Raw genomic sequence first — 27,385 nt, 5'->3', positions numbered from 1 at the left:
GTGGCCCCGGGGCTCTCGCTTCCTGCCCGGGGCCTTCTCGGGGGCAGCCGGCACCCACCCGTGCCCTCCTCAGAGCGGGAGGGAGGCGGAGCCGCAGGGAGCCCCCGTGCTCAGCAGGGGCCTGGGGCCACGGGACACACACCCTGCCCGGTCGCTGCTGCGGGCAATTCGGAGCTGCGCCCCGGGCGGCCGAGGCCCCCGACCCAGCCTTGGTACCCACAGTGGTGTGAACTTGTTTTGACTCTGCCTCCTTCCTTGTTTCACTCTTCCCCATTCTTAATCCCTGGGATCACTTCCCAAAATAAATGACCACCTGCCAGCCCTCGCCCCACTTGACTTCCTGCCAGGATCCCAGGCTGGTTCTCCGAAGATGAGGTGGCAGCTCCTACCCAGGGCACGCCTGGTTTCTGCTTACGGGGTTGGAGCTTAGTGGAGAAGACAGTGGCTCAGAGGCCCAAAACGGGGCTGTCTCCACGTTTCAAGGTAGTAGTCGAGTGGAAAGGGAGCACTTAAGAGTTAGAAAACCTAGGTTCAAATCCCAGCTCCATCCTCTACTGCTGGGCAAACATGGGCAGGTTGCTTAACCACTCTGTCCCCGCTTGGGATAATAATACCAGCTTCCCTGAATACCTAGTGACAGCTATGCTGGATGGCTTACACAGAGTGGTCACCGAAAAGGGGAGGCTAGGACCATGGTGGAAGTGATTAATATGATTAACTGGAAGTCGCTCAACAGCCAGCTCTGATGACTAACACTGTTTTTCTTTATACATCCCACATTTGATTTTTCCATTTACTAACAGAGCTACTTTCCCCCTGTGCTCTCCTTTTCCCTTGATGTTTTAAAGTACCACTACTAAAAAATATCTGATCCCTTTTAACATTTTCTCTGATTTTGTTTTTTCTCCCATCTTCCCTCAAGCCTTAATTGACCCTTTATTGTTCTCTTGCTCCCACCGCTTCCTATTTCCAATACAGTTCCAGGCGGGTGACTCTGAAGCCACTGCTTGAACCTGTCTGACCATAAATACAATTTGACAAACTATTTCCAAGCAGTCAGTAATGTGAGAAGGGAAGTGATCCTTGCCTCTCGTCTCATTTAGCCCCGCACATCTTTTCAAAGAGCCATGCGGGGTGGCGATATTATTTTGCTTAGATTTCAGACAATAAACACCTGCCATCGTCAACCAGGGGACCGATTTTCAGACTCGAGACTTCTCTTAGCTGATGGAGAGGTCGCGGCCACTACAAGAAGGATGGCCCAGGCACGGCACAAAGGACGCTATTTCTGCAGCAGGTGTAAGGAGACTCGAAGCAGATCAGGAACTGGAATTCTCATTATTATCCCATCGCAGTTAATGGGCGTGGGAGAACGCTATCCAGGAAAGAGACACAGGCACGTAGTAGGCACATATCTTTAATCCTTGCTTAAAGTTTTAAAAAACATCCTCCCGTAACACAGCACCACAAGCCACAGAAACGCCTCATCCCGCGGTTCTGAAGCCTTGACGAGGTGGCGGATGGACCCTCTCCTCGGAAACCTGCCGGGGACAAACGGTTGGGCGGCTCCCTCCTGGCCTCTTGTGATCTGCCGCCCTCGGCTTCTGTCTGCCCTTCGTCGCCATCTCCCTGCTCAACTTTCTTTTCTTATAAAGGACACCACTCCTATAGGATGAAGCCCCAGCCACTCATTTCAACCGGCCTGTTTCCATCTGAAATAACCCTGTTTCCAAATAAGGTCCCATTCACAGGACCAGGATGATGCTAGGACGCAAATCTGTCTTCTGGGGGACCCAACTGAGCCTGTAACAAACACACACAAATACTTCCTTGGGTCTGGCCTTTAGTAGGTGTTCAAGGAAACAGCTAGGGTGATTATGATTTTCTGTGCTTGAATATTTCCACAACTCAGCAGTAGCAACTGGAAATCGCAAGGCATTGCACATCAGATCAGTCATCCAGCAGGCACAGCTCTGATAAAAAAACAGGCCGTTATGAGTGTCTGCAATGTTGTAGAGACACTAGAACCCTCCTACTTTGTGAGAGGGACTGTAAAAGGTGTGACTGCTTGGGAAAACAGTGTGGCAGCTCCTCAAAAGATCGAACACAGAGTTACCACATGACCTGACAATTGCACTTCTAGGTATAGACCACGAGATATGAAATGATGTCCTTCCCAAAACTTGCACATGAATCTTCAGAGTGGCATTATTCATAATAACCAAAAAGTGTAAACAACCACAATTTCTATTGACTGGTGAGTGGATAAGCAAAATGCAATGGAATGTAATTCCATGATAAAAAGAATGAAGTACTGATACACGCTAAAGCATGGATGAAACTGAAGGACATTATGTTCACATGAAAGAAGCTAGTCACAAAAGACCGTGTGTTGCATGATTCCATTTGTATGAAATGTCCAGAATAGGCAAATCTGTAAAGACGTAAAGTAGATCAGTGGTTGTTAGAGGATGGGAGGGGAGCTGGAAGCAAGGGCGGGAGCTAGCTGGGAGTGACAAGATTTCTTTTTGGAAGATGAAATGTTCTACACTTAGATTGTGGTGAGGGTTGCCCAACTCAGTGAATATACTAAGACCCTCTGAATTGTACGATTTAAATGGGTGAATCTTACAGCATATGAATTAAAATGTTTTACAAAAATATGGTACAGAAGGAAAAATAAAAGAATGTTACCTGCTTGAGGTCTGGGCAACTGAGAAGATCTGTCTACTGAGACAGGCAGGTCTGCCTGTTGGGGTGAGGATGGAGAGCTCTGTTGGACTGTGAGAAGGAGAGTCCCACGAGACATCAAGCACCCAGGAGAAGGTGTGAGTCTGGATTTCCGGGGAGAGGGCTGGGCTGAGAAACAGAACAGGGGCTTTAGCACAAACGTGGTGTTGGAATTCCCAGGGCTGGGTGAAGTCAAGGGGAGATCAGGTAAAGGAGAGAGAAGCCCGGAGCAGGGTCCCAAGCTCACCAAGAGTAGGACACCAAGCGGAAGAGACAGGGGAGGACGCTGAGTTAGGGGAAACCTGGGCAGCGCAGGTTCACAGAGGCTTGGAGAAGCAGCATTTTAAGGAGAGATGTTGCCGAATCCAGACAAGAGGTCAAGTGAGATAAGGACAGAAGTGTGACCCTCGGGGCTGTGCCGTGCAGGCCATCGGCACCCCCCCTGAACAAGAGCCTCTCCGCGAAGGCAGGGATAGGTGGTGGGCTGCGCTGACCTGAGCGGCGAGAGCCAGTGCGACTGGCAGTACCCATCAACTACCCTTTCTAGAAGTTTTGCTGGGAAGATCAGGAGAAAACTGGTCCACGAGCTAGAGGGAGAATATGGGATCAAGGGAGGGCTTTTTGTTGTTCTTCTTTTAATATTTGAGATCCAAAAATACGTTGGTATGCTGATGCCAATCTAGTAGAAATCAGAAAGTAACCATAGGGTAGGGATGGGAGGCATGTGTTGTTTTCTACCATAACAAATAGCTTAGTGACTTCAAACAACACACAATACTACTGCAAAGTTCTGTAGGCCAGAAGTCCACATGGGCTCGGCTTGTTCTCTGCTGAGGTTCTCACAAAGCCAAAATCCAGGTGTCGGTCCTTACCTGGGGGCTGTGGGGGAGAATCTGCTACAAGCTCGTTTAGGCTGTTGGCAGAACGCCGTTTCTGTGGCCGTGGACCGTGAGCCGGGACCAGGCTTTGCTCCCAGGGGCTGCCTGATTCTTTCTGGTGACTTCTAGAAGCCCCTCCAGCATCTGCCTCCACCTTTCCTCCCTCCAGACAGAGAACCTTCTCTGCCTTTAGGGGTTCCCCTGTTTAGATCAGGCCACCTAGATACTCCAGGACGCTCTTTCTGTTGAAGGTCACTGATTGGGAACCTTCATTCCATCTTCCTAGGCTCCTTTGCCAGGTAACAGATCACAGCTATGGGCTCCAGGGTTAGGGTGTAAATGTCTTTGGCCAGGAGGGCAGTTCTGTCTACAACAAGGGGTGCTGTGTGTCTGTGGGTAGACACATATTTGAGAATTGTCAAGTTACTATCGCAGCTCTATTAACATTGCCTCCTAACGCTACTTGTCATCAGGGTAAACTCATTTTCATTTTATTCAGTATGAAATTTTCAAAATAGCTTAAATCGCCTCTAAACACACACACACATGGCCATAGAAAGCTGCTGAAATTCATCAAGCCCTAATTTCCCTAGGACCAGGCGAATCCCTTTGGATCCTATAATTGTGTGACGTCGCTATCCTCCAGGCTCAGGATAATGATTCCAGTGATTCAAATGGGATGAAAAGCCTGGCCTTTCTCTCCAAAAACATGTGGAGACAATACAACATTTCCTGTCCAACTGCCAAGTTCTTTGATTATCTCCCAGACTGACCATCCCAGATATAATGGTCCGATCTTCCCATTGTATAGGCAAAATGCATCTTCTAGAGCGGTGGCATGCCCGAGGCTACATGCTCATTCATGGGCAGAGTCAAGCTTGGCACCCTGCTTCTCCAACCTTTGGCTGGGTTTTTATAAGCCACGTGGATCCATCACCGAGAAAGGTGGACCATGTGGGGAACTCCTGATGACAAGCCCTAAGGGCGGGTGAAGCAGGAGAGTCAAAAACTAAGAGAAGTGCAATGGCTGCACGAAGAGATGTGGGTCTTTCTGTATTAGGCCTGGATGATAAATTTAGGTGGAAATATCAGTTTGCCGAGGCCATATTGTCGATAGTCAAAAACATGGCAAATTCCAACTCCGGCCGTCTCCTGTTTTCTGGGCTGGCCCTTCTCTTCCAGGTGGTCCTTAGCCAGCCCCCTTCGTCCTGGCTGCCTCAAAGGGCACAACCTGAGTTCTCAGGTCACTTCTGTGTTTCCGGTCCGCGTTGCTCTTCACGCAATGTTCTCTTTAGCAAGTCTATTTGCCAGCGTTATATATGAGTAGACCTCAGGCATAGGACAACTGGGCAGCCAATCTAGAGTAAGATTTCCTTTAAAACTGCATGCAAATGGTGAGTGTCTGAGCGTGACCCGCCTGCCTCCAAGGTCCCCGCCTTCTCTACTGTCCTTTGAGCAAGCACTGAGATGGAGCCACGCCCTCCCGAGGGCGGCAAGCCGAGCCCCACTCCAAGCAGCTCCCCGGGGACCCATCGTTCCCCTCCGAACCCATGGGTTGTCAGCTCTTGTCATCACTCCCCCAGGACACTGGGAATCTCCAGTCTGCTTTCAATGGGATCACCGTCAAAGCTTATCCCCCTTAGCTCCAAAGCTAAACTCAAAACTGTCACTTCTAGCAGGTGTGACTTCAGTGTGAGGCTAACCTAAGAGGATTACAATGAAGGAAAGGAAAACTTCAAGCTGGACATCGGCTCCTCCAGCACCTGGCATTTCTCTGCTTTACTGCCCACAGCCTCTCTCGGCTCCTGTCTCCGTCCCTCTGGCCTCGGTTTCAATACAGCCACCGTGGGGCTGGGGTCCATGCCTTCTTCCACAGGAGCCCGCCCCTCAAGCCCCATCCCTACTGCCCTGGTTTGCTGGGGATGCTGTAACAAAGCGCCACAACGGGAGGGCTTCAAACCCCAGAAATCCATTCTCCCACGGAGCAGAAGGTTAGAAGTCTGAAATCAAGGTGTGGGAAGAGCCAGCACTAGCCCAGTCTGGTGGCCCCGGGCGTTCCTGGCCTGTAGAGGCACCTGCTTCAGTCTCCTTGCGACTGTTTTCTCTCTCTGTATTTCTCTGTGTCCAATTTTCTCCTTATAAGGACACCAGACATCCTGGCCCACCCAAATACAGTTTGTCCTAATAAACTAATAACTAATAATGTCTTCCAAGGTCCTATTTCCAAATCAGGTCACATTCGGATGACCAGGGGTTACGACTTGAACATGCCTTTTTTTTTAAGCATGATTCAGCCTAGAATGCTCACCTTTACCTCTCCTTCCCAGCCCTGTGCTAGGGGGACAAAGGAACTTCTCAGCAGCATCAAGGAAAACGGACTTCTCACACTACCACGAAATACTCACTGTCTTAGTCAAAGCAAAGCTCAAAGCTCATCAAGTTGTTTTGCCCCCAAGAACAAAGGAAGAATCTACCCAGGGACTGATTCCCACCTGTAGAGCTGACCCCATTCAGATATATCTCACTTACTCTGGATACAGCTAAGGGAGTTGTGTGCTGTGAGTGAGGAGCAAAGGGTCTGGCGCTTGGAGAAGAGGAGCTCTGCCAAGACAGGCACCAGGCTCTGAGCACTGCGTGACTCCGTCAGAGCTGGGCTGTGACTCAGGGACCTGCCCTTCTGCTCCTCTGGGTGGGAGTATGGAAATGGATTTTCATAAGGGATCCCCGTGGCTAACAGCAGTGGTTGCCACCAGCCTTGGTAGCTAGTTTGCCGAAGAAAAGTAATGGTTTGATTCTACTTTCTTTTTTTTTCTAGCTCAAAATGCTGCTGGATATGTAAATTGAGTCTCAAACCTTACATATAATTTCCAAATTGCCGAGAAAAGTTTGAATCACAGAAAAAGAAAACATGATGCCAGGTATTTCTGGTATAGCCTTGATGAAAGGATGCCACATGAGTAATTCAAAGAATTTCCCTTTTTTTTTTTACTTTTCAGAGAAATAGATTCAGATTAATCTTTCTTGAAACCTAATGCTTAATTTTTCAAAACATATTTTAATGGGAGAGAGAGGAAGGAAAAAATGAGTGAGGATTTTATTTCTCCTTCTTCCACTCTTAAGGAGAACCCTTGAGCAGAAGGGATTACCGTTTTTTTTTTCAGGATATAATGATTATTCTGAATTTTCAAGTCGGCTGATTGCTGGGAATCATTTTGAAGTAGATGCTAAGTGGACGCGATTTGTTTCCTCTTGTACGACGACCTGCTCCGTGAGGGCAGGAGCACTGTTTGCCTTAAGAAGGGACTTTCCATCCTAAAAGCAGTTAGGGTCTTGATCTCAGTCACCTCCACGGAGCCAGCCCTACCTCTGCATTGGTCCTAACATGGGCTCAGCTTCTCGCTGACCTCCGCCACTCCCGAAGGACACAACTCTTTGCTGCTCCACCGTCTTTGCCTCCACTGCCCACCAGCCTAGAAGCTCAACCACCTGAATCTCCATTTCCAAATCTTTTTCATTTTCTGATTCTTCCCCCTTGGATTTGCAGAGATATTTTCCTTTCCGTGCCTGGCCCAGGACTCGTACACTCCCTGCTGACCATCCACGCCTGGCATCGAGTCTCCAGGTGTTTCACGAACATGGCCCCTCTTGGTGACGTGTGACCCGCTGGCACCTCTCCGCGAGGTGGTGAGGTGTGTGAAGCAGTCTGCAACGAGCGCCATGAGAACGGAAGAGAGAAAGCACGGACAGCTTCCCTGAGGGGCCCTTAGGACAGGGCTTTGGAAGGTCAGCAAGATTTGGACAGACAAGGAGAACGGCAAGGACATTCCCGAAGGGGACCAAGTGCAGAGTCCGACAGTGCAGGCGCTCAGGAGCAGAGCGGAGCGCAGTGTGGCCGCAGAGGGGAGGTGTGGGGAGCTGAGGAGGGAGCCTCGTGCAGGGTGAGGGGGCCTGCTGGCCTGGAGGCCTGACCGCAGGCTCCGTGACACCTGCCTTCCATGTGTGCCGTTGACTGTCTGCATCTCAGAGTCCAGACCGGAAGAGTTGCTTCTGAGACTTCTGACACAGACCTGGGTAATGAAAGGAGTGTCGGTTTTGGAATGAAATGCATTTGGGTTTTTCTATTGACTTTACCATTGTTTGGCTGCGTGATGAAGAAATGAACTCCCCTTATATGGGCCTCGAGTTCTTCTGGGGTACGATGGAAATATTAACACCCACTTCGTCGGGCAAGGGGAGGACACAGGCAAGAATCAGGGTGATGCCTGGCTCGGACTGACCCGCATCACCCCGCTGTGCTGCCCAGCCTGAACTGGGCCGGGAAAAAGCACATGGTTTAGCCCAGTCAGGCAAGGGAGCCCAGATGTCATCTCTGAGGTTTTTTAACTGAGTGGAATTTTTTATGCAGGAAAACAAGGTAAAAAATTTCCCAAGGGGTTTCTACAAGATTTCCAGCACTTCCTAAATTAGCCCAGACCAGTAAAACCACGAGAGAAGACTTCCTGGCAGGGCCTGGCACTTCCATTTCCAGTCCCAACTGAAAGCAGGAAGCATTGAGACAAGTCATAATTCAACCCTGCAGTTGGCTTCCAAAATTATCCACACTCAGGTCCCTTGGCATTTGCACCAGAAGTCAAGAGGTATGTTCTGACTTTATCTCTTCCAGGCTATTGACTCGTTTTGGACTGAAGCAATTGCAGAACCACTTCTTCTTGATGGAAAGAGCTGTATATCTTCCTCATCACTCCCAAAATATGCTAAGCACACCTCCTCGTGATGAGCAGGGCTGTACAGCTAGCAAGACCCCTGCGAGTCAGAGGCTGTACGGTGTTAACCTGGGAAGAAAGCCCCCGCCGCTTGAGCTCGGGCAGCTAAACCCCGTCCCCAATTCCGCGGCCCATCGGCTACATGGTCTTAAGCAAACCCTCAACATTTGCCAAGCCTTCATTTCCTATTGTATAAAATGCAAAAGCTCCTTCTTGTCAAAAACAGGATGGAAAACCAAGGCAGGGGAAGCCATGACAGTTTTTCTATTCCAGAAATTCTGTCGTTAATTCAAATTTGGGCTCGCGGCAGAGACATGCAACTACGCAGGGTCCACTGAAGACCCTGGCTCTGTCCATCCAGAGGCAAGCCCTCCCTGGCAGACCCTGAGCTCCGGCGCTCCAGAGCCTCGCTGGGTGATTCGGGTTTTGGACATTTGGACACGTGACGTCTTCTGGCTTCTCCCGTGAACGGTACTCGGGCCTCACCACCCTCTCGCTCTGAGACCGTCCACCGAGGAGGAGCCCCCGACCTGGTTTCTGAGCTCACGATCCGATGGATTGTGGTGCCAATTCTAGGTCCATCTCACCAGTTAATCTCAGCTGTTTTAGTTGATTGTGTGAAACCCCCAACCTTTTTTTCAAGTTTTCTTTTTGGGGCTTTATTTGAATGAGTCCACCTTTTGTAATACTTTCATCAAAGCACAACAAGACAGTTCGCCCTTTATGAAATAGGCTTATTTATAAATGCAGGAGAGTGAGGGCAGCCCTGGGTGTGTGATCAGGAGTCTCTAGGAGACCGTGATAAATCCACAGCCCCTGCGGGATGGCTGCGGTGGGCTGATGCGTTTCAAACGAAAGCAAAGGGAGAGCGTAGAAGTGCCAGGTCATTGCTCGCTAAACCAGTGACTCCTTCTGGAATGCTTCTGAGGCTGGCACGAAGAGCCTTCGAAAAGTGTGGACTTTTTAGTTAACATAATTTTGGGAGCGTTGGAGTCCAGTAAAATATTTTTCCTTGGAATTTCTTTGAAGATAAATTCTTCACGTCTTTTCATTTTCCACAGATAAAAATATCTCCTTAAATGACTTTACATTGTCACTGAGCAAAGGTCACAAGTGATTTAAGGTTCCATTACGCCACCGTTGGTAGGTGGGGACAGAGGTGATTAAACTTCCCGAAAGCATTTGGAGTCTCATGGCTGACATCTCCTGTCAGGGAGCAGGCCTGGCACTGTCACTGATGCAAGGGGGGTGCTAGGACGATGGGGCAGGTGGCCTCCATGATGAACCCGACAATCCCCGTCTCCCGGCATTCAACCTTGAGGGACCCTCTCCCACGTTGTACCAGGAATGGTTTGTGTGCTCAATAGCAAAACTGATGGTAGGCCACTTACAAGACTGAGTTGTACCAGACTGTGTGTCCATTCTTACTTGCTTCTCTTTCTCTGCGTCTCTCTTTCCCTCTCTACCCCAACGCCCACCTGCCATCTTGTGAGCAGTCCTATGGAGATTCCCAAGTGACGAGGAACTGAAGCCAGCTGCCAACAGCCACGTGAGTGAGCCTGGAAGTGGATGCTCAACCTCTTCAGATGCCTGCAGCCTGGCCAGCACCTTCACTGCACCTTTAAGATGCACCTGGATTCCTGACCCGCAGATGCTATATAAGATAAGTGTCTATTGCTTTAAGCTGCTAAGTAATAATTCGTTACACAGCAGGAGGTAACTGATACAGACATGTCAGTGGTACTGTGACTAGCTCCACCTCTTCAGCTTGTACCAAGCTTGCAGGAAAGCCCAGGATGTTGACTCCTGTGTTCTCACCCAATAGAGCCAATGGAACTCCAAGCCTTCCCTTTTGCTTTGGTGTCCTGGAGACTACCATGTACTCTGTTGACTGCTCCCACCCCCATGATGGCTTTTGCTTTGTGACCCAGAGGGTTAAAAGCCACACTGTAGATTGGAAGTCAAACCTCTCCTTCCAGCACTGTGACACTTACTGTCATTTACTCTCATGTCTGTGGTTTCTGACAGATGAGTACATTAGTGAGGAAGTGGCCTACAAGGGCACATAGGCATGAGTTCAAATCATAGTTCTGCCACTAAACTGGCTTTGCATCATCTCTCTGAGGCTCAGTTTCCTTATCTGTAATATGGCAAAAATAGTAAGAACTTTTCAGGGTTGTTGAGAGGTTTGAGTTGATGCAGGTAGAGTAATCTATGTGAAATGGGTGTTGTCTTAGTAATGTATGGATGTATAACCAACAACCCCAAACCTTAGTGGTTAGAGCACCACCGAGTTGTTACTCCTCACGTTTCTCGAGCGTGAGTATGTGTGGGGTGGGGGTGGAGGGTTCTCCCTGCTGTTTTGCCTGGCTCCTCCAGGCAGCAGCTTTTAGTTGGAAGGGCAGCTGAGCAGGAGGCCCGTGTGCCCTGCAGTTGGTGGCCGCCTCCAATCCCCTCCGTGTGATCTCCCAACCTCTGGACTAGAATGCACTTTCTTATCTGGGGGGCCCCAGGGCAGTTTCAAGAGGGCAGATGCAAAAATTGTGATCCCTCTGAAGGCTTAGGTACTGGACCTCCCACATCCCCCCCACCACAATTAATCAGCCAATGCAGATCGCAAGGGTGGGGAAACAGACTACCCCCATCCACAGAGGAATGTTGCACGGGATGTGCACAGCGGTTGAGAAGGAGCCAGTGCCCCTATTCTGCAGTCTACCACAAGCATGCAATGAACTGTATAATTTTATCCCACTCAGCCCTACCAAGGATCCACGTTCGAATCCCAGCTTTCAACTGTTATCTCTGTGTGACCTTGGGAGAGTTACCAACCTCTCTTAGTTTTACCTTCTTTATCTAAATTTTTTCCACACCTGTTTCAGTGAGCATGTGGTGGAGGGTTATTTTCTTTAGCTCTCACGCTCTCCTCCCTGATGCTATCTACTGTTGCTTGTGGTCTTCAAAAATGAAAATAAAAGAGCTGGAGATTGGTGACTCGCATGAGCTTTCTGAATCTTTGAATCAGCAGACCCTTGATCAACAGCCTACCCCTTGTGAGCTTCCACTGGAAAATGACGCACAGAAGATAAGCCCTGTCAACATGTCCATGTGTGTTCCAGGTGGCCGGGGAGCTCCAGTGACCCCATTTGCCTAGACTAGAGGGAAGCTCAATGTTCAAAACTACCTTCCTGGAGAGCAGATATGGCTCAAGCAATTGAGCTCCAGCCCACCACATGAGAGGTCACAGGTTCAGTTCCTGGTACCTCCTAAAGAAGATGAGCAAGAAGGCGAGCTGACACTACAGGCTGGCGTGGCAAGCTGATGCAACAAGATGACATGACAAGAGACACAAGGAGGAAAACCTAATGAGAGATACAGCAAAGCAGGGAGCAGAGGTGGCTCAAGTGATTAGACACCTTCCTCCCACATGGGAGGTCCTGGGTTCAGGTTCAGTTCTCAGGGCCTCCTCAAAAAAAAAAAAAAAGACAAGCACACAAGGAACATACACAATGAGTACAAACAGCGAGGGCATGGGGAGAAATAAATAAAATAAATCTTTTTTTTTTTAAAGCAGAAGTTCCTTTCTTTGTTTTTCTCAGACCAGGCCTAAATTATTATCCTTACCCTTTTCATGGCAGGGAGGAGAATGCTCAGCTAGGGGAAGCAAGTAATAAAACACAAGAACCAGAGCAAAAGAAAGAAAATCATTTCCCCCAATAGTTTCTTTCGTACCCCTCTTTTTAATGGTCCCCATCAAACATGGCCCTAGAAGCATCTTGACTGATACAAAGTCATTCATCTCCCTGGGAAAAAGTAAGGGGAGGGAAACAAAGGAGGAGCTGAGAGCTGACCTCCCCTACAGGCCAACTCTCAAGGTTGAGGAAAGGACCTTTGCATTCACTCATTCAGCCAATATTGATGAGCATTACCATAGTCCGGGCTCTCCTCCTGGGTGAGAGGTCTGGGGTGGACGTGCCCCCAGTTGTAGAACTCTCTCAGTGAGACACTGGCTAGCACAACGAGGTATCGGATAGTGCCCACAGTTACCCCTTAAGGGGACGACCGCCCTGCTGTTTACCGGACCTTCTGCTGCACAGAGCTCAAGCCAGGTCCCCAGGGACATAAGGCCTGGCACCCTCTGTCCTCTCACCATGCAGCTTCTCTCAGATCCCCAGAGGCCCTTCCTCCTCCTGCCTCAGAAACCTGGAACCTCCCTTCCTCTGGGACGTTCTTCTTCCCATTCGTGGCTGAGTTAAGCGAGTTAAGTCTCTTTCACCCTTCAGTTCTCTCTACAGGGGTCCCTTCCTCAGGCAAGCCTGGTTGACCTCTTGGCCAGGTAAAGTTCCACTGTTACATGATCTTGCATGATATGTCACTTTCCCTCATGGTAGCTTCAGTCTGTAACTACACAATCATTTACATGGTATTTTGATTAATCTCTGTTTCCCTCCTCTAGGTTATAAGCTCTTTGAGAGCGGGGACCAAGGCAGTTTATGCTCCATGTTAACTGTATACACCGATATGCTAAGCATCCAGCATAGTGTTTGGCAATAGATTCTCAGTAATTATCTGTTGAGTAAGTGAATGGGTAGATGAATGAACAAATGAATGAGTGAATGAATCTTCTGTTGTCTGCAGAAATATCCCCTGATCCTGCTCTTGTGGCAAAGCAGCATCACAGGATGACCTCACCTGAAAGTCAGGTTCTTTCCCAGATGGCTCAAAGCCACCTTCGTTTCTCTCCTTTCAAGACCTCAGCCTGGTACCCCAGGGATCCCATTTTCTGTTCCAAGACTTCTCCCTGCTGTTTCTCCCAGGATGGCCAGGACATGCTCGGGCAAAGAGGACTTCTGCAGGCCACCTCAGGTAGCCTGAAACCCCAGGTTCAGTCTCCATCAGGGCCTTGCTACGAGAGAGGGAGAAACACGAGTGACTTTTGCACCATGTGGCAAGGCCACGTTTGGATTATTGGGTACCTTCTGGTAGACATAGTCAGGACCTGCTGAGGACTGGAGGGAAAATCATCAAGAACTGAGAACCACTCTCCAGACACAGGAGTTTTCTGGCAAAGAGAAATCCATGTCCAGAAGAAACAGACAAGATAGGACTTCCTGTTGACCATCTGGCCAGAGGGCGACGGGAGCCCTGGCACCCCAGGGGGACCCCACCCCTGTATTGAAGGGCCTGGACCATTCTTGTAAGGACCAAAGAACAGGAAAACAGAGTCATTTCTGGGATCGTGGCTGTGATGAGGAGAAGCTGAGTGGGATCCACAAGGGGAGATAAACCGAAAGCAGTATTACACCTTAGGCTTATTTTTTAAACACACGTTTCTTGAAATGGCTCTTTTTTTGCTTACGTGAACCCAGATGCTGTATTTAAGGCCTGGAGCTGCGCTCAGGGCCGTCCCTCTGCTTCTTCCTATCCCAGTCCCTCTCAGACCCTGGAGCAGGGGCTTGTGGAGTGCTGGGTAGTCGACACGCATGCTTCTTGTTCTCCTGGGAGCTTTCTAGGTGCAGATGACTAGATAGGTGCTGTTTATTTCCAGGCTACTTCTCAGCCATGTGCTATCACTGTGGAAAGGGGATGTCCAGTTTAGGGGGTAGTTTGGGAGAGAAAACCAAGGAAGGAAACTGTCTCCCTCTCATCCAAGAGTAGTTCTTCTTACCTCAAGATTGTGAACATCAAAGGACAAAAAAAAACCCAGCACAAACACACACACACACAAACCAAAAACTAATAATTGCAGAATCGCCACGCAGAAACTTCTATGAGAACTCAACCTGCAAGTGGGGTAAATGGCCACCAGGTGGCAGTAGTGACTGGGCCCTTGCCAGGAAGCTCACATCAGCCAATCAGGAGACAACATACAGGAAAACGCTGCATCTCCCACTCCAAATGAGGAAACTGAGGCTCAGTGTTTAGCAGGTAGCTAGACTGATCGTCTGTTCAGCATTTTCACCATCCTACTGGGACGAGGGCTACAAAGTTCCTGACTTAAAGGAGCTCACCGTTTCATAGCCGGGCAAGCAAATTCTGTTCTTGCCTTCCGCAGTAGATTTTGGGTACTGGTTATGGGCTCAGGCTTGAGGATCTTGCAGGTAACAGAAGCCAGTTCCTGCAGGGTACTTGTTTATTACAATACGCTGTAGGTGCTACCCACCTTGAGGTAGACCCGGTTGACATGAGAGTTCAAAGTGAGATTGTGTCTGCTTGGGGCGAGGGGGGGGGGCAGTCAGGAAGGGGGAAGGTAATGTTCAAAGAGGAGGTGACATTTGACTTGGGTTTTGAAGTTGGTGTGACTAACATTTGCCTGCCAGGGAGGAAGGTGAGGTTATTCCAGGCAGAGGACCGGCATGGCCTTTGAGCATAGCCCCCCTCCTCCACCCTCTTACAAAAGGAGTGTGAGGTCACGGCAGTGTGGAAGGTGTGTGCAAAGTGGGTGGTAGGGGATGGAATTAGTGATAAACATGGAGACACCTTGGGAAGGTGTGTTTAATAACGAGACACTGGATCGCCATCCCTTAAACACTGGAGGGACCAAACAACATCACTGTTCCACCCATGTTTTGCACAGATCATTTGGCAGGCTGGCAGGGAAGATTGTGAATCAAGAGGGGACAGGGACTAGAGCAAAGGAGGATGAGGAGCTGGACCAAGACTGGCAGTGGAGAGGGAGCTGAAGGCATGGACCCCTCACTCTGCCCACCCTCCTGCAAACCTGCCCTAAGGACCCCCTCTGGAATTCCACAGTCCCGCCTATCACACCTCTTCCCTGACACCACTGTAGCCAGTTAACTCCTCTGTCTCGTGGATTATGCTAGAAATTCTGGGAAAGCTAGATCTCTGGTTTTGGTTTTTGCTTCTCCATGCTGTCTGGCTCTATCTTATACCTAGCACATACTAGGTAATCAAGATGCATTTCATGCATAGATGGATGAGAAAAATGGAGATTGAGGAATCAATGAGGACTCCGAGCTTTCTCATTTAGGCTGGTGGGCAACATGATGGTGCCGTTCTCAGGAAGTGCAGAGTTTTAGGAAGAAGGCCACACATACGGATAGGTGAGAGCTCAGAATCAAGATCCCAGATCTGCTTGGGGCCCATTGGGCTGGAAGACCCCACAGGATGCTCTGCCATCCCCAGAAGGGGTGGGAAGTAGGGGCTGAAGCTCAGGAGTGAGGCAGGGTGGAAGCCCTTGAGCATCAGTGTGTATATGGCTGTTGAAGTCTTGGACATCATGAGAAGCTCCAGAGAGGGTGTGAGCTAACAAGAGTGAAGGCAAGGGACAATCTTGAGTGGCAGTGGATGAAAGTGGCAAGTGTGTTCAGGGAGAAGAGTAGACCAGCACAGAGAACCAGCAAGAACTTAAAGAGGAAAGAGATAGAAGAAAGGAGAGGGTAAACTGTTCCCATCAAATTCATTCATTCAGTACCATGACATGACATTATCCACCAGGGATAAAATGGTGGAAACAGAGACCAAATCTCCCTCAAGGAATTGATGCTCCAATGAAATGAGATTGACCATAAGCAGAATACCAGGGAGAGACACAATGTGATTTTAGATCTTTTCTCTCCCACTGACTCTGGGTAAGAGGAGAGTGTGGGGTGGGGCTCTTTCGGTGTGGTCAGGGAATGCCTCTTTGAGGAAGTGATGTCTGAGCAACAGCCAAGGCGCCAGGAGTCACCATTCCAGCCAGTGAGAAGGCCGAGAGGCAGGGCTGAGCTGCGGAGGTGGAGGAAGAGCCAGGCTAGTGGGCTTTTACTGTGTGGTCAGAGGCAAGAGAGAAGGAAAGGTGACAAGAGGTAGGCAGGGACACTGTCTGGTAGGGTTTACAGGCCAGAGAAGGGCTTTGGACTTTACCCTAAGGATGAGGGGAGGTTTTTAAGTAGAGAATGGCATATTCGATGGAAGTGCCAAGCAAGCAATCACTCTCATTGCTCTGTAGAGAATGCTGTAGGGGCAAACTGAAAGCCAGGAAATGGGTTTAAAGACCATGGCCGCGGTCCAGGAAAGAGATGATAGAGGTTGGCAGGAGAATGGTGGGATGCAAGTGTGGAGCAGTGGGTATTTTTGTGAAGGAAAAGTCATCAGAACTTACTAATGGATCAGAAATAGGGAGGAGGAGGAGCAGTGGGTATTTTTGTGAAGGAAAAGCCATCAGAACTTACTCATGGATCAGAAATAAGGAGGAGGAGGGGCAACTGGGATAAAATGACATTGAAAGATCAATCGTGTGAAATTGGAAAGATGTGCCTGGAGATAGCAATTATAACATCATCAAAGGCTTCCAGCAGTGCAGGCTAAGATTTCTGGCAAAAGCCTGATTCTAATTAATTGAGGAGTGAACGGGAGCTCTGAATGTACGCATGGGAACAACATGGCAGCCCTCTCAGTAGTATGCTGGCGTGCGCCCTCACTGCTTGGAGATTCTCTAACTTCACCTCGGTTCTTACCAAGCACTGGGAACGTGCATAGATCTAGGTCTAATTCACTTGACACAATGTAGCCCTTCTGAAGTCCAAGCTGTCAGCAGCCTCTCTCCTTTCTTCACCTTGACCATTTGCGTTCTTTTCTTACTTCATGTAATTAGCACTAATTAGATCTCAACCTTCTACCATCTTTTTGAACAAAGTCCTTTCTGACAGCAGCAGACTAAGACCACAGTCTTGTCGTAAGAAATAGTTCTTTTTTCTCTCCTCAAGAAGACTGAAATGCAGTCACTAGTTACTCTGCTAAGCATTTCCAGGCATAGTACTGTAACCACAGCTGAGATTCCCACCCTCGATATGCTACTTCCATAACTTGACTCACTATCTATATTTTCTCAAGAAACTGTCCTTTAGAGTTGTTGGGATCTATATATCAGGAACAAAGTATTTTCAAGCATTTTCACAGAATCTTTGAAAAGCTCTACGATAGAAATTTAAGGTGGTTTCCTGCCAAGGGGGAAAAGCAAATACATGAAACCTGATCTTTACTGTGGTCACAATAATATCTTTTTTAGAAATATATTTTATAGATTGCTGCCTCTTAGATATCATCTCTAACTCAATGATTATGAAATAGCAGGCAGGTATTTTACAAATGAGGCAATGATTTGTCCAAGACCACGTGACTTCTGAGTGGCAGATTTCATCTAGAAGTGGGACCTCTACTGAATGCCCTTCCCAATCTAATGTTTACCAGCCAGCTTGGACTCTCAGAAACTTTATGGGCGACCTGAAGGATAATTGTCACATTCATAAATGCCTGCTGGAAAGACTTTTACATGTTTCCTTCAGGGGAATAGGGTTTGAAACACTTTTTATTGCAAAGGGCTGACTGCTCGAATTTAACATAGTTTTCCATGAAATGGAAGGTCGTGTGAGCGAGGGAATCTTCTGACTCATTGCAGATTAATTACGTGCCTGCCCTTGACTCGAGTGTCCTGCCACGAGAGTTGCTACTACATGGCTCTTTGTAGCTTGAGGGACATCCTTAGCTCCTCTGTAGCTTTCTCATGGCCAGTTCCTTTTACTCACTGCTTTCTGTCCGTTTGGAGAGTCTGTAGGTTTAGATATTTCCATCCTGTGGTTCCTTTGAGCCCAGCCCAGGAAGTTCCATGCATCCATCTCCTACACAAACTGACTCTCCTTTTGAAATGTCAGAGACAGGCGAGACTTAGGACACATCCAGCCCGATCCCATCCTTTTACAGATGGAGAATGGAGACCAGGCAAGTAAAGTGAATTGCAGCCTGGATTTGCTCCTGCCAGCCTCTGGTTAACAACCATCTCCCACCAAAACCATCCCCAGTCTCACTTTGCATTTAAGTAGCAAATGCATAAACATTTCTCAAGAGAATAGCAGACACGGGTGTCTCAAAGCAGTGAGTTTTCTGGACGGCACTGAATATAGCTGTGAGGGCAATAGTATTAACCAATCATCCACAAAGGGCTCTTCTGCTTGGCACACATTATCTTATTCCATGCTCGCAGCAACGCTGTGAAACAAATGCTCCTCTGATAAGTCTCCATATGTGGAAACCAATGCTTGGAGCAGTTCAGTTCCATGCGTGAAGTCAGAAGACAAGACGAAGCCCATATTCCTCACGCTGCGATGGAAATGGACTGTTACCTGTCCACCAGACATGGCACTTAATTGCTCAGTGGTTTGGAGTTGCTGCGTTAGAAGGAGGTGCAGGGAGATGGTTGCTTTTCACTGAGTGCTCCCATCAGCAGGTGATTTCACGGGCCTGGTAGCTGGGTCAAATTGGAATGTGTGCAAGCTGACCAAGGAACTACGCAAATCTCTCCTTATCTGTGTGGGTGGCCCCTGTGCAATAGCTGTGTCCCCAGCACAAGCCAGAGAGCCACTTACTTGATGGCTTGACCAAGCAGCCCTTGTGCAATGGGCTGCAGCATCCAGAAATCTCTTGCCCAAGATTACTTTCAGCCTTGCTGCGTCTGACTGCTGGAATGCCAGTGAGGGCCTTGCCGGGCTGGAAGGAGCGCTTGAGCCAGATGCAGCAAGGAGTTCCTTCTTCACAAGCAAGGACCAACAAGCTGGCTGCTCGGCCAGTGCTGGGATAGAATGTTATTTGTAATGACATCCGTGAGTTTGTAGCTTATCTCGGCCACGCTATAAAATCATGGGTCCTTGCAGGCCCCGAGTTAACATTTGATGCTTTTTGCCCAGGGGTAACAAATGTTAGGTTCTGATTCATCTTCTAATTTAATTATTATAGCACCCATTTCCTGCTCTTCTCCTGACACTGTTTTCCATCTCGTATTTTACATTATTAAGAAGAGTTTGTATGCATGATAAGAAGATCTGGACATAAACCTGGTTTTGACTTTTTTCTTTTTTTTGCAGTGTCTATTTCCCCTTTTCTAAAATGGGGGTGACAATGCCCACATTGTAGGGATATTGTGAAGATTAAGTGAGGTCATGCATTTGAAACTTTTGTATTGTGAACTTAGATATGCATTTGTATGTAACCACATAAGGTAGTTTTCTAAATGTATCTATTTAAAGTGGCATTTTCAATAATTTAGTATGCTTTAACAGATCTATATTTCACAGTATGAAAAACATGATATATTCATATTTTATAAAAGAAAATTACAATAATAAAGTGATATCTGATTAGGGATAACTCAATCTAGTAAAAGTTAATATTTATTTGTTACGAAGTTTGTGTGTGTGACAAAAGAATGATACCTCTAAAAGGCCAATTGGATCATTAGGATTAAAAAGAAATGAGCTCAGAGTGGAGGTGGTTCAAGCAGTTGAGCTCCTGCCTCCCACACAGGAGGTCTCAGGTTTGCTTCTCAGTGCCTCCTAAAGAAGACAAAGAAACAATGAGTAGACATTGAGTGAAAGCAATGACTAGACAAGGAGCAATAATAGCGAGCAAACAGACAAGGGGGCCATCTCAGGAGGGGAGAAGAAACGAGCCCTCTGGGGTGTGGGAACCACAAACATTCACTCACACCCCTCCACCCTCATGTCTCCCTTCCTTCATTTTGTTGTATTTAGCCAATATAATGAATAAAAGTGTAACGTCTTGCTGAAAAACACCTTTCTGTCTTTTTCTTTTCTTTTCTCTTCTCTTCTCTTTTTCTTTTCTTTTCTTTTCTCTTCTCTCTTTTCTTTTTTTCTTTTCTTTTCTTTTCTTCCTTTCCTTCCTTTCTTCCTTTCTTTCATTCATGTATCAAGCTTCACTGAGTTCCCATCATGCTAAATGCTGTGCTTGGTACACGACTGGGGCTAGATTTGAGGACCAAATAACGCTGGAGTTGAGACCTAACGGAGGAGCCCAGCCCAGAGGGTTGGGGGGGGCAAGTGGGAGCAGGAGGTAAAGGGGCCAGAACCCCAGCCCAGAACGGAGGAGGAGCAGGCCGCGGATGCAGGAGGCAGACTGTGGCAGGAAACGGGGCAGGAGAGGAAGGCGGCCCTGCCGTGGATGTCCTGCTACATTCTTCACTGCTAACACAGTTATTCTTTCCCTGTGCAAAAGAAAATGAATGCATGCATGGCAAGGCGTAAGAGCAGGGGGCATTCTGTTTGTGGTCAGGGCAGGGCTTCCAGGCCAGGCTGGGGCAGCAGGGATAAGGTGCTGGGGGCAGGGAAGGTGAGGGGAGCAGGAGGCAGGTGGGGGCACCCAGCGGACCTGCCTGGGGATCTGGGCCCTGGTTCCCCATCCCCCCCGGGGCTCCAAGCCAGAGCTTATCTTGAAATCAAGCATGTATGAGGCCAGGATACATATCTTTTGGGGCCTCCAGAGAGTTGGAAACCACATCCGTACCTTGGCTTCTAAGCAGAGGAACTGCCCAGGGCTGGAGAGTACATGGCCTTCACCAGCTGCCTCTGTTTCCTCCAACAGCCTTGGCTCAACGTGGGGGACCTGCCTCTCTCCTGCCTGGCTGGAGGACTTGGCCTGTCTACTATTTTCGGCCCTTGCTAAAATCTTCCACCTGTGCATACGTTGCCCCTCCTCACTCCCCACTCCTCTGCATTTGAGAGTCTCAGACAAAGCTAACCCCCTACCCCCACCCCGACCCATCCCTCGTGTCACCCGGGTCCCTTCTGTCTACGCAGCATGCGGCACTGGCCGATGCGTGGAAAAGGGCAGGCTTAAGGGCTGCACCTGAGCCCAGCCTCAGACTGGAGGCAAGGCTGACGTCTGCTGGGGCTCCCTCCAGCACGCCCTCCCGTGTACCTGTGTGCCTCTCCTCGCACACGCGCCTTTTGGTTTTGCCAGCATCGAGCCCCCAAAGGGTGTTAAGGTCGAGGTGAAGAACGGCTGCCTCACAGATAGCCTCAGTTTCCCTGAATGTAGAACAGGGAGCAGTTCTAGGGTTTTGCAGATCAAGCAATGGAGTTATCACCTTGCCTGGCTTAAAGCTGCCACCACAGCATTCCTAGTTCCTCTTCTTAACTCAGTCCTAAGCCTATCGGGCTGGCCTGGGCAGCAGGCTGGGCCAGCATGGACCCGAGCCTGGGCCAGCCCTCATTTCAAATCCAGGGAGTCACGAGGGCCGCTTGGGAGAGCGGGAAAGCTTGGAAGTGAGGACAGAAAGACTACATACTGGCAGGTGATCAGCTAGTGGCATTGAGTTGAAGAGGGGAGACTCTTGTATCTGGAAAGAGCATATTATTGAGTGGCTGAAGTCCCAGTCTGAGTGTTTTTTCCAAGGACCTTCAGGTTCAGACACTGCACCTCCTTGGAAGGAAGCTGTGGTTGACCAGCTGTCCCGAGGTGTTTGCATAGCAACAAAAAGCTACTGTGTTCTTGGGACTGTCCCCCAAGTTCTCTGTTAGCACAAAAGGAGAGCTTGGGCAATGGGACGGTCCAATGGAGAATGACCCCACAAAACTCCTCCTACACATGGCTAGGGGTGCCATGGGTTTCGTTAGGCCTCGTCCCCTCCCTGAGAAGCTGGAGGACTCTAGCATGCCCTAATGCGTGGGCAGTGCCTGCCAAAGGGCATGGACTCTGACTAATACTTGTGTGCAGGGATGGTATCGGCTGTGGCTGGTACAGTTTCCATGAAAGAATCACCTTTGCCGCAAAGATTGAGCTTGAGACAAGAGAGCGAGCTGCCAGAGCTCCCCTGCCCATGGCCAGGCTGTGCCCTTCAGAACTCTTCCGAATTTGTGTCTCTCCCCCATATATTTTTCCTTGAGGCCTGTCCTTTTTTGGATAGTAGGAGTCATAAAATTCTTATCTTTCCAGATCTTTCCAGATGGCACCCCAATTTTTCCATCTGTCCTCTCTGAGATATTCTATAAAAGGCTGAGCCTGGGATGGCACTGGGATTCTGTCAGTACCAGTTGTGTGATCTTCCTGGCCTGTGTCTTTATCCTCCTCAAGCACCACTGGCTGCATTTTCAGGCCGTGGCACAGTATGCTGGAGTCTTGGTAACAACCGTTAGACTGGCAACGGTTATATATCCTTTCGTTTCTAAAACCAAAACCAGGTTCTGGGTGACCCCAAACTCAAAAATGCACCTGTCTGAATTAGAACCTAAGGTTAAGGCCTCGAGCTCAAGCTGTCTCACCTTGCGGGGCTGTCTCATTAATTAGTGACCAGGTTCAGGACGAGGATGCAGAACGCACTGGCGCTCCACCTTGGTGCAGACGCTGGGCACTCCAAAGGGAAGGCATCTGGGCCGTGCGGGCCCTGGGTGGCCCACACAGCTGGCCGTCTCAGGGCCCTCCGGGTGGCTCCGGAGAGACGAGGGGGCGGGCTGGAGGGGCACTGCAGGCCTGAAAGCTGGGCTTCACGCTTGGACCCCATCCTGTGGCTTCTGGGGAGTTGACTTGCACGTTGGAAAGGTCACTGGGCCAAGACGCAGAGCATGGATTCGCGGAGAGGGACCCGTAGGCGAGGCGGCCAGTTAGGAGGCCGGCTGAGGAGAGGGGCGGGAAGGGGGCGCAGGGCGCAGAGCAGGGCTTGGGGATCGGGTCTCCCGAGTCCAGGCCGCGGCTGGCTGGTGGGGAGGACGAGCTGCTAGTCCCGGGGCTCCGGGGACTGTGAAGCGGATGGAGTCTGAGGGGATTTGGGGGCCGGGGCCTACGCAGTGCAGAGAGCAGGCCTCTTTCCTTCCCGAGGCCAACAGCGCCCTCACCGGCACGGCGGGGTGTCTGCCCCGGAAGCGGAAGCAGCTCCGGGAGCTTCCGGGGCGATTATCGGTGCACGGGCAGCGTGGAGAGGGCCTGCCCGCGAGGGGCCCGCTGTGTACCCTTCTGCCCCCGCCGGCCGCTTTCCTCCCGCTGCTCAAACGGAGACTCCCGGAAATCAGGACTGCTAGGCTGCCGAGGGGAAGGCGGGAGGAGGCAGACCCCTCACCCCAGCCTCCAGCACCGGGCTCCTCGCCCGGTCTTGCGCGGTTGACCGTCGCAGTGGCCTCGGGCCAGCCCCTTCCCCGCTTTGGCCAAAGCTCCCCCTTCTCTGAAAGGGGCGGCGGGTCTGAAAGGGGGGGCACCTCCGCCCGGTTGCGCAGCCGGACCTCGGGAGCTCTCAAGAGCCCACGCCTGGCCCCCGGGGCGTCGCTCCCCCGTTTCTCTTCTCGCCCACTTCCTGGGCTGTGTGCAAGCACGGCCAACGCGGCCGGCCCCACTGCAGCGCTATGCACCCTTCCAGAAGTCGCTGGTCCCAGGCGGGCTGGCCCTGGTGGGGCCCCGCTCCCTAACAAGGAGAGCGACAAGATTAAATTCTTACCTGTTTGGAAGGGGGAAGGAGATGGGGACAGAACTTTAAGTACTGGCTGTGACAGTCAAAATCAATTCAGGAATTAGGTGGAATGGGGGGGAAATTGGAGGCCCGTGGACCATTTAATTGGCTTGTAGGAAAGTAGGGGGACAGTTGATGAGGTTACAGAGTCGCATCAGGAAAGGAGACGAGTCATCACCAGGGTGGGCTGCTCACTAGTTTGGTGACATTTCCAAGCCAGCGTTCTAGGCCTCAGATTTTTTCAGATTAAACACGATTGATTTTGGGGTGCCAGGAATTGAGGGAAATTTTCCAGTCTCTGAAATGCTAATGTCTGCACAGTCTGATCTCCCTCCTTTTGGGCACTGTTGAAAGGCACCCGCTCACTCTTTCCCCCTTCTACCCTTCCTAAATTATTTCCCTTCTATTGATATGTCTTAGATATGTTGCTACCACTGATTGAACTATAGTCTCATTTGGTTTCTGCAAAACATTTTTTTGCTTTGATTTAGGAGATACCCGTTTTCCTAAAGACTGCTGCAGATTGCTCAGTGGTAAAATATGTGTGGATTCTGATCACTTCACCCTGGACACCCATCTTAAGCCTGTGGGTGTGCTATTTTAATCCCTACATATTGATCGCAGGTGGGGGGGACGAGACAATAGTCTGAGGGGACCCGTCTCTGTCTAAGACTTCAGATCATCAATAATCGTGTTGAATGACTGGATGAAGACAGAGAGAAAAAGCTCATAAGTTCACAAACAATTAGAAAGGGGACATCTGCTAATTTTTGTGCATTTCATGAGATCTCACTCTGCCATCATTTCCCTTTATTATCACAGATAGAGCATTAATTTGCTGGGGGCATCCTTTATACATTATATTGTTTATTACGTCTCAGAGCTTCTACCCCAGAGGTTCTCCAGCCTCTTCCTGATCTGGAGAGCGACCACCACCTTGCCCTCAAGCTGAAATGTGACTCCAAAATGCTTCAGGGAGATGCAAGTTGTTACCGGACATTTGTATGTCCTCCCATGGTCCACCGGGTGGAACGCGGTAGAGAGTGGGCTATGATGTGGACCATTGACCATGAGGTGCAGCGGTGCTCTGAGATGTATTCACCAAACGCAATGAATGTCTCATGATGATGGAGGAGATTGTTGTTATGGGGGGAGGAGTGGGGTGAGGGGGGTGAGGGTATATGGGGACCTCATTTTTTTAATGTAATATTAAAAAAATAAAGACAAAAAAATAAAAGAAAGAGAGGGTACAGTGTCTACCTCAGCAGGTCTGCAGTCCCGACAAGCTCCAGGGGCGTAGCCGTACTGCTTCTCTGGACTGAGTGACAAGAGAAAATCATGGGCGATGGAGCCAAATGCTCCTGAGTTGGAATCTCATTTTCCTCCCTTACCAGCTTTGTGACATTTGGCAAATTCTTTAACCTCGGACAGCCTCGGCTTCTGTGTTTGGATAGCAGGAATATTACGTGTTTCCAGGGTTTTCTGGATGGAAATTGTGCATGCTATTTACACGTGACAATGATGCAGCCATGTGTGTCTGAGGCCTGGAACAGTGTCTGCACTATAATTCCAGTAATTATCTTTGATGACGGCAGGTGTCCCCTTCCAGTCTCACCTGGATCTTTCCTGCAACCAGCCCCTGCAGTTACATCTTGAGGGTCCCACAAGCAGGACACAGGACAGATTTTCCCTAGACTTTTCTTAAAGCATCAGGCTGCTCATATATCATCTAGCCCTGTCCTTAGGGGCTTTTCGCCCTTCCTCTGGCCCCAGGGACACAGCTCCCCAAGCTGGCTTCCTCTTGACCTTGGAGCTCCAAATGCACCTGGCTTGCACCCTCACCACCTACTAGCACTGTGGGAAAGTGCCTCACTTTTGCAACACCTTCCAGGAAGGGCAGTGAAGCCCTCTCCTCCCGTGCAGCAAGGCTGCCATCTGAAGAAAGTGGGCAAGTCTTGATGACAACCTGGGAAGTGGCTCTTTTCTGGCTTTCAGAGACATCAACTTCCACTGTCACATGAGATGTGCAATCCCAGGTGGTTAAGCAGGGTTTCTGCCGCAGGTTTCCTGCCTGTGAGGGAGAGGAGGGTCTGCCATTTCTACCTGAAAAAGAGCAGGATGCTCTTGTACAGAGAACAAGGGGAAATCACTAGGCTGTCCATGATTACCAAAGGATATGTAAGAAATATGTTCTCTAAAGTGGAAATTGCTACCCTTGGGTAACAGGAAAAGGCTGGTCATTACATTATAAGTAGGAAATGGGAGATAATGAAATCGATGCCAAGCACACACTGTAACCTTGATAAGGGGGCTTGCATCACAGCCTCCCAATGCATTCTCACAGATGATTCTTCTCTCAGGCATTTAAACTTTGCCTCTGATATCAATTGGTGAAATGAGCATAGAGATTTGTCCAGTTATTGCTATTGTTATTTGTGCCTAATACCAATGAAGTGGTAGCAAAATATCCCCATAATGTACTCGAAGATTGGAAAAAACTTCAGGGGCGCTTGTGAATTTCCCCAACCGTTTGGAAATGCTGAATTGCTCTGATGCACCGCGGTGGTGACAGGGATGTCCTTTCACTTAATTCTCAATTTACTCGGCCTTGAGTCATGTCACAGTGCGTCAAGGTGGTAGGCCAGTGCTTTTGGCTGTGTCTACATTACAGCTTGGCTCCCTGAAATGCTACCTTGGAACAGTAATCCCTGGCTGCCTTCCCAGAGGCTCCTCCCTGCTCTATGGTTGCAGGATTTCTGCCAAGACTTTCGCCAGCCAAAGGCTTTACCCAGCCAATCCAGTAGGCACCCTCGAAGCTCCCTAGAGCATACTGTTATATTCACCAAGGTCTTGTTTCTGGATAATCATGACTGTAGAATTTAATGCCACAAAGTGTCACAGAGACCATCTCCTCTTAGTGCGGCGTCAGAAGATGCTCTCAGCCCAGGAAGGTCACACAAGAGGGCCCACGCTGGGACTGAGACTCCTGCCTGGAGGGTCCTGTTGTTTGAAAAGGTGCTGCTTGGTAGCCCCCCTCACTCTGCTCCCACGGCTGTTACAAAGCCAGAGGCACTGCGGGAAGCATGGGCGCAAGGCCACCAGGGAGCCTTAGGGCTAGGCTGAATGAATAGTTTATGTTCTGGTCCCCAGTTGCCAGCTCTCCATGCTCTTTTCACACCCCAAACTGTGGACAAAGACTTTGTGAGCTTCTTCTCAGTGTCCATCCAGTCCTCCAGCAACACCTTGCGTATGTCAGGACTCATGTGTCTGAACTCCTCGCCACGTGGCTGAAGCCAGCTTCCAGGAACCAATTTTCCAGATCAGACTCTGCTGCCTGCCATCATTTGGCTGATGGGCTCTGTGTCTTTTCCTTCTATGGGTAGGATCCTGACACCTCCTGAACCCTGATGGAGAAGGCTGTGTGCCTTGGACACTTTCCTGTGCAGACTCTCCAGGGCCAGACAGTATCTTCAGCACCATGGACCTCTCCGGTTCCCATTTTGCTTGCCCTGATGGGCAAGTCTTCCAACTTCAACTAAGACTAGAGCTTAGTCTTCTACCCCAAGCCCGCCTCTTTCCTTGCCTGCATGGCTGTAGATGGTGTTCCTTCTGGAAATGGCATCCACCAAATCTCGAGAGAGAGGAGCAACCACAGCAAGTGAAGCAAAATTGTGACAACTTCATGGAGCACGGTGTCACACACGTCATGAAGGTGAATTAGGAAAGGGTAGGCGAGGGCCTCCAAATAGAGGAAGTGGGGCAATACTGGAGGGACTAGGCAATCGCCACAC

The 27,385-nt window shown here is 49.6% G+C and overlaps 1 long non-coding RNA gene across 1 annotated transcript; it reads right to left on the bottom strand.

Moving 5' to 3' along the window:
• Nucleotides 1-19,520: 19,520 nt before the first annotated feature.
• Nucleotides 19,521-22,968, bottom strand: LOC131278601 (uncharacterized). The gene is made up of 2 exons (XR_009185983.2): nt 22,420-22,968; nt 19,521-19,695 (listed from the first exon to the last, which is right to left on the bottom strand). It is a non-coding gene; the product is annotated as an uncharacterized lncRNA (long non-coding RNA).
• Nucleotides 22,969-27,385: the final 4,417 nt, after the last annotated feature.

This window comes from Dasypus novemcinctus, chromosome 5, assembly GCF_030445035.2.
Source record: "Dasypus novemcinctus isolate mDasNov1 chromosome 5, mDasNov1.1.hap2, whole genome shotgun sequence".
In the NCBI taxonomy this organism is placed as follows: Eukaryota; Metazoa; Chordata; class Mammalia; order Cingulata; family Dasypodidae; genus Dasypus; species Dasypus novemcinctus.
The sequence above is the reverse complement of the archived record's forward strand: the minus strand, read 5'-3'. Positions and strand labels throughout refer to the sequence as shown.